The following is a 12,380-nucleotide window of genomic DNA, read 5'->3' on the forward strand; positions in this document are numbered from 1 at the left end:
ACTCCAGCCTGTGACAGCATGAGACCCAGTCTCAAAAACAAAAAAACAAAAAAACCCTGAGGCCCAGCAGAAACGTTAAATAACTTAAAAGACACAGCGCCAGAAAATGATGAAGTTAGGATTCAAACATGGGCTAACTTTCAAGTTACTGTCTTCTATACTAAATTATAATTCTTCCCCTCTGTTGTATGGCTAACTAGACAAATAAAAATGAAAGTAAAATTAGAATGCAGATTACATTTGTAAATGTATACATATTAAAGTGTAATTGTACTCTATAAAAGAATCTTCCTATTGGTAATAATTACATCATTATTTAATGTTTATTCTTCTGAATTTGAAAATGACACTATGAAGTCATTGTCATCAAAGAGTAATACACAGTCCGACTACCTTTCCAGGACTCCCTTGAAGGGAAGTATGGACATACGATTGAGTTTGGACCAGGACGAATGTGTACGGAGTTGGGGGACAAAGAGTGACGTGGGCCAGATCTAGGCCTGGCACATAAAAGCCTCCTATGCGTCATCCTTCCGTTCTTTCTTCTGTTGAAATAATGACAAATCTGTTCTATCTCTGCACGTGTAGGGATATATGCAACTTTCAGAAAACAAAAGCATGCTGGATAAATTAGAGTTTACTGAGTGAACTACATTTTTACACACAGAACTGTTGAAACCTGACAATCCTAAAATGTAATACTTTGCCCATTATTATTTAACTAAGAAGAGTTTTTCATATCTGACTTATTTCCTTAAAGAAATAAGTTCCTAAGTGATATACTATTATAAATATCATCTCTACTTTCATTTTGAATTTCTTATAGAAAAACAGATAACCAAAAATAATTTCATACAACTATCCAAATGCTTTATAAACACATCTAACAACTTTATTGGAACTTGAATCTATATAAATTAAATGTCTTTCTTAAGGACCAGTCTGCAAATACTAGCCTGAGCACCTGAACTGTAAACAGCTAGTCAATTACATGAGGGAGGGGCTTTAAGATGGCTGGCTAGAGGCAGCTGGTACTCACCACCTCCACAATAGAACCAAAACAATGAGTAGATAATCACACTTTGAGTAGATCATCTAAGAGAGAACACTGGCATCCCACAGAGAAGTGAAAGGAACTACCTGAAGCAAAGAAGGGGAGTGGGGGAAGGTGGCCTGCTCTGCCAGGGTTGTCTGGGAGCCTGGAGAGGCTCCCAAATTCAGGGAAAAAGTAAGTGAGAGACCTCCACTGCTCCACATTCCCACCGCAGACTCCTGCAATCCTTGATATAGAAGTGACCCTCTTGGGCCCTGAGACTAATATAGGGAGCAACCTGGAGACCATGTGGTGGCACTGCTCCAAAGAGGGAGCTCATGCTAGGTCTGACACACCCCTAAGACCTAAGCAGCTACAGCAAGGCACCATTTTGAAAGCCTAGTGGTCCAACAGGCCCTGCATTTCCACATCCCTGGAACCCCAGTGACAGCCCCCCCTGCCCACAGCCACCACCACTGTTGGTGACTGCAGCCAGGGCTGAAGTATGAGCTACTGGTAGTAACCCTGCTACCCTCAGCAGTGGAGCTAGTGTGTTTTCATGTGCCCCTAGGACAGACTCCCCCACCTGCATTTGCTTCCACTGTGGGCTACTACCACCCTTAGAGGCACTGGCAGCAACCCCACTGCCCTCTGCAGTGGAGCTGCCATGCATTTACAAGGATCTGAAGATAAGCTATCTTGCCTACAGCCACCACTTCTGGCTGAAGCATGCTCCCAGCTATCTGCCCACAGCTGCTGCCACTAAATGAAACCCTGCCCTCCCTAGTAGTATGGTCACAACACAGCCTCTATAGCCCCCACCTGAGCATTTTGCTGGGGGCCTGAGGATCACCATGCCCCTTCCTACCACAGCCAGTGTCTCCACACACAACTAGGAAACCTAAGGGCAGGCCTACCTTGCCAGGCTCTGCACTCTACCCCCAGTACACAGGCAAACCACTCCAGGGCCTGAGGACTGCCTAACCCAGTTAAATGATGTTGGCACCTGGGCACTCCTCCTGTGGCCCTGAGGTTGGGTCCATCCAACCTACCAGTGCAATTACAGCTGGTAGTACCCACCCACACAAAGCACCAGCAGGTCTGCCTAGCCTGTTAGGCCTGTTACAGCCACCACCAACACCGGTGCAAAGTACTTGGGAACCAGAGAGTCGTTCCGCCACTGGTACTGCCATTGCCCAACCCATGCTGCTGTCCAGGGACCTGAGAACCTGCCCACCCACTTGGCCCACTTCTGCCACTACCAGAACCTGAGCAAGCTGCGTGGAGGCCCAAGAATTAGCCCACTTGGACCCATAACACTGGGTGCCAGCATATGCCGCCCTGGGGCCCAAGGACAGGCCTGGCCTGCCGGTGTTTTCATTCCCAGCAAAACTTCACCACAGACTCCACTATCAACCACACCTTAAGCCACCAAAGGAATCACTGATGTTGTTTAGAGCCAAAGAAATAAAACAGAAGCTACACTACAGCATGTACCCAGAATCAAAGCCAACACTATATTAAAAGATAACATCTTCAGGGAAAATCCTCCCCTGTGAAAGCAAATACAAAAAATTGGAAGAAGTGACTGTTACATCAGATACACAGATATCAAAGTAAGGAGAGAAGAAACATGAAAAAGCAAAGAAATATGACACCTTCATAGGAACACAATAATTCTCTAGCAACTGATTCCAATCAAAACGAAATTTATGAAATCCTGGAAAAAGAATGCAAAATAATGATATTAAAGAAGCTAAGTGAGATACAAGAAAACACAGAAAAACAATACAAAGAAATCAGTAAAACAATTCAGGATATGAATGAGAAATTTACCAAAGAGACAGATATACATTAAAAAAAGGAACCAAATAGGAATTCTGCAACTGAAGAATTCACTGAATAAAACACAAAATACACTGGAAAGCTTCAACCATAGTCTAGATCCAACAGAAAAAGAATTTCAGAATCTAAAGACAGGTCTTTTGAAATAACTCAGTCAGACAAAATAGAGTAAAAAATTATGAACAAATCCTGTGTGATATAAGGGATACCATAAAGCAACCAAATATTTGAATTTTCATTGTCCCAGAAGGCAAAGAGAAAATGAAAGGGATAGAAAATCTATTTAACAAAATAATAGCTGTAGCATCTAGCTAGAGATTTAGACATCCAGATAAAAGAAGCTCACGGATCCCCAGTAGATACAATTCGAAAAGGTCTTCTCCAGGACACATTATAGTCAAATTGCGAAAAGTCAAAGAAAAAGAGAGAATTCTAAAAACAACAAGAGAAAAGTGTCTAGTCATTCATAAGGAAACCTCCATCAGATTAATAGTGGATTTCTCAGCAGAAACCTTACAGGCCAGGAGAGAATGGGATAATATATTCAAAGGGCTGAAAGAAAAATCTGCTAGCCAAGGATACTATACTCAGCAAAGTTATCCTTTATAAGTTAAGGATAATAAAGTCTTTCCTAAACAAACAAAAGCTGAGGAAATTCATCACCACTAGACCAGCACTATAAGAAATGCTTAAGGGTGTCCTATACCTGGAAGTGAAGGGATAATTATCTACCATCATGAAAACACACAAAAGTAAAAAGCCCATTGGCAGAGCAAACATATTAAGAAAGAAAAAGGACTCAAATGTTACCACTACAGACAATCACAAGGATAAACAATCAGAGAGAAAAAAGGAACAAACGATATGCAAAACAACCAGAAATTAACTAGTAAAATGACAGGATTAAACCCTCACTTATCAATAAAAACCTTGAATGCAAACAGATTAAACTTTTCACTTAAAAACTATAGCATGGCTGAGTGGATTTTAAAAAATGACCTAACTATATCCTGCCTACAAGAAAATCATCTCACCTATAAATACAGAAAGTAAAAGGACAGAAAAAAATATTCTGTGTAAATGTAAACCAAAATTGAGAAGTAGCTATATCATATAAAACACACGTTATGTCAAAAAAAGTAAAAGTAAAAAGAGACAAAGAAGGTCATTGTATAATGACAAAGGGGTATAACAATTTAAGCACATATGCACCCCAAACTGCAGCTCTCAGATATATAAAACAAATATTATTAGATCTAAAGTGAGAGATAGAACCCAATACGATAATAGTTGGAGCCTTTAAACCCCACTCTTGGCATTAGACAGAAAATTTAGATAGAAAATTTAAAAAACCCAAGAAAATTAAAAAACAATCACTGAATTTAAATTGTACTTTAGAACAACTGGATCTAAAAGATATTTACAGAACATTTTATCTAACAGCCACAGAATACATATTTTTCTCATCAGCACATAGGAAATTCTTCAGGACAGACCACTGTAGGACACAAAACAAGTCTCAACAAATGTAAAAAAATAAAAATCGTATCAAGTAACTCCTTAGACCACAATAAAAAAAAAACTAGAAATCAATAACAAGAACAACTTTAGAAACTGCACAAGTACACAGAAATTAAACAACGTGTTCCTGAATGACCACTGGGTCTAGGAAGAAAAGGTGGAAATTAAAAAATTTCTTTACACAAATGAAAATTGAAACACAACATACCAAAACCCACGAGATACAGAAAAAGCAATGCCAAGGGAAGTTTATAAGAGGAAAGTAATAAACATCTACATCAGAAAGTAGAAAGAGAGGTCGGAAAAAATGGCGGAGTAGAGGTAACTCTCCGGACTCCTGCTCCCAGAGAAGGAGACACAGATCTTGGTCTCCTACTCGCGAGTGGATCTCCCCACTACAAGGACAGCATTGAGAATCCACGGAGGTACAGCCGGGACTCCCATAAAAGGATAAACAAGGTGATCGGGAAATAAGATCGCATTCTATGGAGAGTGCAAAGCAAACAATAGGGCGCGTGGGAGGGCGCCGGCCTGCAGGGCCAGGTGGTGAAGTGGGATCAGACCCACAGGAGAACTCCTTGCTTCCCCATCAACCTCCACGCCCACCCAGCCAGGGACCTGTCTGAAACTGGTGCGAAATCGCAGCAGGAGAAGAGGGTGCTGGAGGGTGGGTTGATGGTGAAAGGCGGCGGCGTGGTCTCCCCTGAGCCCCGTGCTAGGGCGGCTCCAAGACAGGAGGAAACTGATCCGTGTGGACTGGGGAGGCGGTTAGAGGTCTCGCCTCTGGTAACCAGGGAGACTAAGCAGGGGCTCTAAGTTGGAACTGCCCAGAGCGAATAAAACTGCACAGGGCGGGTCAGTAAAAGCCAGGGCTCCAGCTGAACAGGCCGTCGGGCAGGCAGCGTGGAAGAAACTGCAGGGTGTCCTATTGACCCAGGCCCCCAACCGGCACCAGCTGCACCCTAATCAGTCGCCCCCCAGTACTAGTGCCCTATGAGTGGGCTAACGATCGCCACTGAGGGGGTCCACAGCCCAGCGGTCAGCAGGCAAGTCCCCGCCCCCGCCCAGCCTAGAGTCGCTCCTGGCAAATCCTGCCCCTACACAATCTGCGATCGGCTTGTCAGGCCTGGCTCCATCAAGGATCTACTGAGAACTCTAGCAGCTGAGGGGAGTGACAGCCACTGGGGGGCAGGGTGTGCAGGGCAGAATGGGGAGATGTGGCCTCCCCTCAGCCCGCATCTCTCTTGCCCAAAGTGGTAGGCTCCACCCCTGGAGGCGGAGCAAGACAAGAAAACCCACTTTCCCCAAAAGCTACCCCTGTCAGGGGAACCTTCCAAGTGTGGTGGAAGAGCTCCCCCCAGTGGTTGATCAAGAACCTACAAAAAGTAGTCAACTCAGCTCTAGCAATTGACCCAGAATGGGGAGGACCCAACACAACTCAAAAAATCAAGCTGAAAATATTCCCCCTAGGAGATACGCCAGCTCTCAAGAAATGGAGCCTGAACAAACCCAAAACACTAAAATGACAGAAGAAGAATTCCAAAATTGGATTGTTAAAAAGCTCAATGAAATGCAAGAAAAAATGGATAACCAACACAAAGAAACTACAAAGAAGATACAAAAATTGGAAGAAAGATTCACTAAGGAGATTGACATCCTGAAGAAGAATCAATCAGACATCCTCGATATGAAGAATCTATTCAGGGAAATTCAAAACACAGTGGAAAGCCTCAAAAATAGGGTAGATTAAACAAACAAAGAATCTCTTAGCTGGAAGACAACTCATTCAAATCAAATTAGTTAATCATAGAGCTAGAGCAGAAAAATAACAGACATGAGCAAAGCTTACAAGAATTGTGGGATTATACAAAGAAAAATAATCTGCGGGTCCACTGGATTCCGGAGAAGGAGGAAGAAAAAACCCAAGGGTTAGATAAGCTTTTTGAAGAAATAATTGAGGAAAACTTTCCAGGTCTAACCAGTAACCTAGAATTAGAAATACAAGAGGCCAAAAGAACTCCTGGAGATACAATGCAAACAGGAAAACAACATGCCATGTAGTCATCAGACTGACCAAATATCAACAAAAGAGACCCTCCTACAAGCTGTTAGACGCAGGAAGGAAATTACATATAAAGGAAAACCAATCAGAATAACTCCAGAATTCTCAACTGAAACAATACAAGCAAGGGGGGAATGGGGACCCACTTTCACTCTTTTAAAACCAAATAACGCCCAGCCTAGAATCTTTTACCTTGCAAAATTAAGCTTCATATATGAAGGAGAAATTAAGACATTCTCACATAAGCAAAGTCTCAGAGAATTCACCAAGACAAGACGAGCCCTACAAGAAGTACTCAAAACAGTGTTACGCACGGAACACCATAATAAAAACTCACAAATATAAAAACAACCAAAACCCAAAGATTAAAGGCCAGATATTATAATGGCTCAAGAGAGAAATCAAAGCAACAACATCCAACCGAACAGAATGAACAGTAATTTACCTTACCTATCAGTTCTCTCAATAAATGTGAATGGCTTCAACTCTCCACTCAAGAGACATAGGCTGGCTGAATGGATAAGAAAATACAGGCCAAGTATATGCTGTCTTCAGGAAACACATCTAACCTGCAAGGATGCATACAGACTAAAAGTAAAAGGGTGGAGATCAGTATTCCAAGCAAGTGGAAGCCAAAAGAAGGTTGGCATGGCAGTTCTAATTTCAGATGATTTAGTTTTTAAACCAACGAAAGTAGTGAAAGACAAAGATGGTCATTATATAATGGTGAAGGGAACAGTTAAACTAGAAGAAATAACAATTTTAAATATATATGCACCCAACTTAGGTGCACCCAGATTCATAAAGCAAACCTTACTGGATCTAAGCAAATGGATTAATAGCAACTCCATAATCACCGGAGATTTCAACACCCCACTGACGGCATGAGACAGATCCTCCAAACAGAAAATTAATAAAGAAATAGGAGAGGAAAAATGGCGGAGTAGGGGTGCCCTCCTGGCTCTCTGCTCCCAGAGCAAATAGTGAAGAAAGTGGATAGCCACACTCCAGCCATCTGCACTTCCAGGAGACCAGCTTTGCAAGCCTGCAGATACCCAACAGAAAACGGAAGGATAAGACCATTTACAGCCTAAAGCAAAGGTGAACCGATCATTCTTCCGCAAAACTCGGGGATTCGGAGGCACACATCAGGGAGGGAGCGAGGCGCGGCTTAAGCCGCTGCCGGCTGGCAGCGGCGCCAGCCCTAACCGGTGCTGAGAAACATCCCTTCCTACACCGAGCTCCACTCCCACGTAGGCCGGGAGGTGCCTGAAGTTGGTGAGAAGTGGCAGCGCAGGATTAAGCCGTGTAGAGAGGAGACTAGAGCAGGGAACGCGCTGAGTCGCCAGAGCACACAGCGGCCGCAGTTTAAGGTGGGTGAGGGTCCGCGCAGCAACCGCTCTCTGCGCAGCAGGAACCAGAGCCCGCTTGGGCATCTCCCTGCAGAACACTCCCAGGTCAAGGTTAAGGGGAGTTTACACAGCAGGAGGCTTTGACTTTGGATTTGGAGGAGGTTTGGGATAGCACTGAGAGGTCAGAGTGCGCAAAGTTAGACTCCTTGATCCATTAGGACCCCCCTCCCTCTGCCCCTCCAGCACCGCTCCGCCCCTGCATTCCAGCGCTGACTCGGCATTCCAGCGCTGACTTGCGCTCGGGGTTTGGAGAGGAGGCGCAGAGAAAGCGCTGGTACGCGCCGCTGCTCCACCAATTTGATATTGGACCATCACTTGCTGCACAAGCGGCACTGACTCTGTGCTCAGAGAGTGGACCCTGCCTGGACGGGGCAGAGCTACAGGGGAGATTGCCCTTGGCGAATTTAAGGCAGATAAAGGTTGCCTTCCACACTCTCCTGCGATCCGGAGCCCCGCCCTGGGCTCCAAAGTCTCTGCCCCAGCCTTGGGGGCGGAGCTGAGATAGAAACTGTTCTCATTCCTGCCGCTTATCTCCACCTGGGTAATTCAAGAGACAAAAGGCAGGGATAGGTGGGTCCCATTGACTGCCTGCCTGCTTTTGATCAGTCTCACCCTGCACAGGTCTCCCGTGCGCTGTGCCCAGAGTGTGGAGCCCGCTTGGGCAGAGCTGGGCCTTGCAGGAGGCAGCCATCAGTGGCTATAAGGCAGAGATATTTTACGACCCCCACATCCAGGGATTTGAGGCTAGGCCTTTGGCTCCAAAGTTGGTATCCCCGCCTTGGGGGTGGAGCCGAGATAGAAACTGCTCCCGTTCCTGCCACTTATCTCCACTTGTGGAATTAAAGAGACAGAACAAGGGGCCTGGTGGGTCTGGCTTCAGGACAATCTCTCACTGCACAGGTCTCCCACGCTCTGTGTCCAGAGTGCAGAGCCTGCCTGGCAGGAGATACCCACGAAGGAAGCTGCCCTTAGCTACTTACTATAAGGCAGAGAGTCTTTACGTCTACCACCATCCTGTTTCTTGTGGCTGAGCCTTGGCTCCAAAGTCTCTGCCCCCCCCCACCCCACCCCCCGCATTGGGGGCAGAGCTGAGATAGGAACTGTTCCCATTCCTACCGCTTATCTCCACCTGTGCAATTAAAGACACAGAAGACGGGGTTCCCTGGGTTTGGCTACGGGCCTGCCGGCTTCAGGCCAATCTCTATCTGCACAGGTCTTCTGCACTCGGTGACCAGGCCCTGGAGTTTGCCTGGGCAGAGCCGAGCCTTGTAGGAAGCAGTCTTTGGTGAATACAAGACAGAGAGACATTACAACCCACACACTCTGGTGACTTGGAGCTGGGCCTTTGGTTCCAAAGTCTCTAGCCCCGCCTTGGGGGTGGAGCTGAGATAGGAACTGCTCCGCTTCCTGCCATCTATTTCCACCTGTGTAATTAAGGAGACCAGCAGGAAGGGTAGGGTAATTGGCTGATTCCCCTCCGCTACATCTCAGACTGCTGGCTCCCCAGCGGGTTTAGAGACCTGCAGACACCACCCCAGTGAAGGCTGCTGACAGAGAGCAACTCCACCTACTGGCTCAGAAACTAAACAAGACGTGTGAATACCCAAACGAAAACCTAAAGGAAAGAAACAACAACCAAGCAAAATGGGAAGAAATCAGCGAAGGAACTCCAGAAATATGAAGAAACAAACGGAAAACACACCCCCAAAGAGGAGCACCAGCCCCTGAGAAACAGACAACAAACAAAATCTGGCAAATAAAATGACAGAAGAGGAATTTCGAATGTGGATCATAAGAACACTCACTGACCTGCAACAACAACTCAATAACCAACACAAAGAAACCACAAAAAGCCTCCAGGAAATGGAACAAAGGTTCAACAAACAGATTGACACAGTGAAGAAAACTTTAACAAAAGTCCTAGAGATGAAGAATCAACTCAGGGAACTACAAAATACTGTGGAAAGTCTCAAGAACAGGGTAGATCAAGCAGAAGAAAGAATCTCAGAGATCGAAGATAACACCTTCCAATTAAATAAATCAGTCACAGAAATACAGCAAAGAAACAAGAGAAAAGACCAAAGCCTACAAGAGCTGTGAAATTATGTGAAAAAACCTAACGTGAGGGTCATAGGGTTAGCAGAAGGGGAGGAAGACAACACTCAAGGGCTGGACAAGCTTTTTGAAGATATAATAGAGGAAAATTTCCCAGGCCTTGCTCAAAATCTCGATATACAAGTTCAAGAAGCCCAGAGGACCCCTGGGAGATTCAATGCAAACAGGAAGACGTCACGTCATGCAGTCATCAGACTGACCAAAGTATCAACCAAAGAGGCCCTTCTAAGAGCTGTAAGACAAAAGAAGCAAGTAACATACAAGGGAAAGCCAATTCGAATAACATCAGACTTCTCTAATGAGACTTTACAAGCAAGGAGAGACTGGGAACCCATTCTCAATCTTCTGAAACAAAACAATGCCCAGCCTAGAATCCTATTCCCTGCAAAACTAAGCTTCATATATGAAGAAGATATAAAGACATTCCCAGACAAGCAAAGCCTCAGAGAATTCACCAAGACAAGACCAGCCCTACAAGAAGTACTCAAAACAGTGTTACACGCGGAATACCATAATAGAAACTAACGAATAAAAATAAAATAAAAAAAAAACCCAACACCCAAAGATTAAAGGCCAGATATCTCTATGGATAAAGAGAGAAAACAAAGCAACAACATCCAACCCAACAGAATGAACAGTAATCTACCTTACCTATCAGTTCTCTCAATAAATGTGAATGGCTTAAACTCTCCACTCAAGAGACATAGGCTGGCTGAATGGATAAGAAAATACAGGCCAAGTTATGCTGTCTTCAGGAAACACATCTAACCTGCAAGGATGCATATAGACTAAAAGTAAAAGGGTGGAGATCAGTATTCCAGGCAAGTGGAAGCCAAAAGAAGGCTGGCGTGGCTGTTCTAATTTCAGACGATTTAGTTTTTAAACCAACAAAAGTTGTGAAAGACACAGAGGGTCATTACATAATGGTGAAGGGCACAGTTCAACAAGAAGAGATAACAATTTTAAATATATATGCACCCAACTTAGGTGGACCCAGTTTCATAAAGCAAACCTTACTGGATCTAAGCAAATGGATTAATAGCAACTCCATAATCACCGGAGATTTCAACACCCCACTGACGGCTCAAGACAGATCCTCCAAACAGAAAATTAATAAAGAAATAATGGACTTAAAAAGAACTCTAGAACAATTGGGTCTGACTGACATCTACAGGACATTCTACTCAAAAATCCACTGAATATACGTTCTTCTCATCAGCTCACGGGACATTCTCTAAGATTGACCATATCCTAGGACTCAAAGTAAACCTCAAGAAATTTAAAAAAATAAAAATCATACCATGTATCTTCTCAGATCACAATGGAATAAGGGTAGAAATCAACCCTAACAGAAACTCACATTTCTACACAAAAACATGGAAATTAAACAACCTTCTACTAAATGATTACTTCATAAATGAAGAAATCAAGACGGAAATAAAAAAATTCTATGAAGAAAATGACAATGGAGAGACAAGTTATCAACTTCTCTGAGACACAGCTAAAGCAGTTCTGAGAGGAAAGTTTATCTCCATAAATGCCTATAACCAAAAGTCAAAAAGATCACAAATAGACAATCTAATGAAACAACTCAAAGACCTGGAAAAAGAAGAACAGACCAGCCCCAAACCCAGCAGATGGAGTGAAATCAACAAGATCAAATCAGAACTAAATGAAATTGAAAACAGGAAAGCTATTCAGGAGATTAACAAAACAAAAAGTTGGTTCTTTGAAAAAATAAACAAAATTGACACGCCACTGGCTAAGCTAACGAAAAGCAGAAAGGAGAAATCTCTAATAAACTCCATCAGGAATAAAAAAGGAGATATCACAACTGATCCCAAAGAGATACAAGATATAATTTATGAGTACTACAAAGATATTTATTCACACAAACTGGAAAATGTGGAGGAAATGGACAAATTTCTAGAAACACACAGCCTCCCTAGGCTCAACCAGGAAGAAATACATTCCCTGAACAGGCCAATCTCAACAGCTGAAATAGAAACAGCAATTAAAAATCTCCCTAAAAAGAAAAGTCCCGCTCCAGATGGCTTCACACCCGAATTTTACCACACTTACAAAGAAGAACTAATACCTATCTTGCAGAAACTATTCCACAACATCGAGAAGAATGGAAACCTCCCTGACACCTTTTATGAAGCGAGTATTACTCTGATACCAAAACCAGGAAAGAATCCAACAAAAAAAGAAAACTACAGACCAATATCCCTAATGAATATAGATGCAAAAATTTTCAACAAAATCTTAGCTAACCGAATCCAGACGCTTATCAAAAAAATAATCCATCATGACCAAGTGGGCTTCATCCCAGGAATGCAGGGATGGTTCAACATATGTAAATCTATAAATGTAATTCACCACATAAACA

General features: G+C 43.5%; 1 protein-coding gene across 5 annotated transcripts in view; it reads right to left on the bottom strand.

Moving 5' to 3' along the window:
* Positions 1 to 12,380, bottom strand: part of ZEB1 (zinc finger E-box binding homeobox 1) — a 214,307-nt gene that overhangs the window by 17,737 nt on the left and 184,190 nt on the right. The gene's annotated exons all lie outside the window — the stretch shown is intronic.

This window comes from Microcebus murinus, chromosome 25 (assembly GCF_040939455.1).
Source record: "Microcebus murinus isolate Inina chromosome 25, M.murinus_Inina_mat1.0, whole genome shotgun sequence".
In the NCBI taxonomy this organism is placed as follows: Eukaryota; Metazoa; Chordata; class Mammalia; order Primates; family Cheirogaleidae; genus Microcebus; species Microcebus murinus.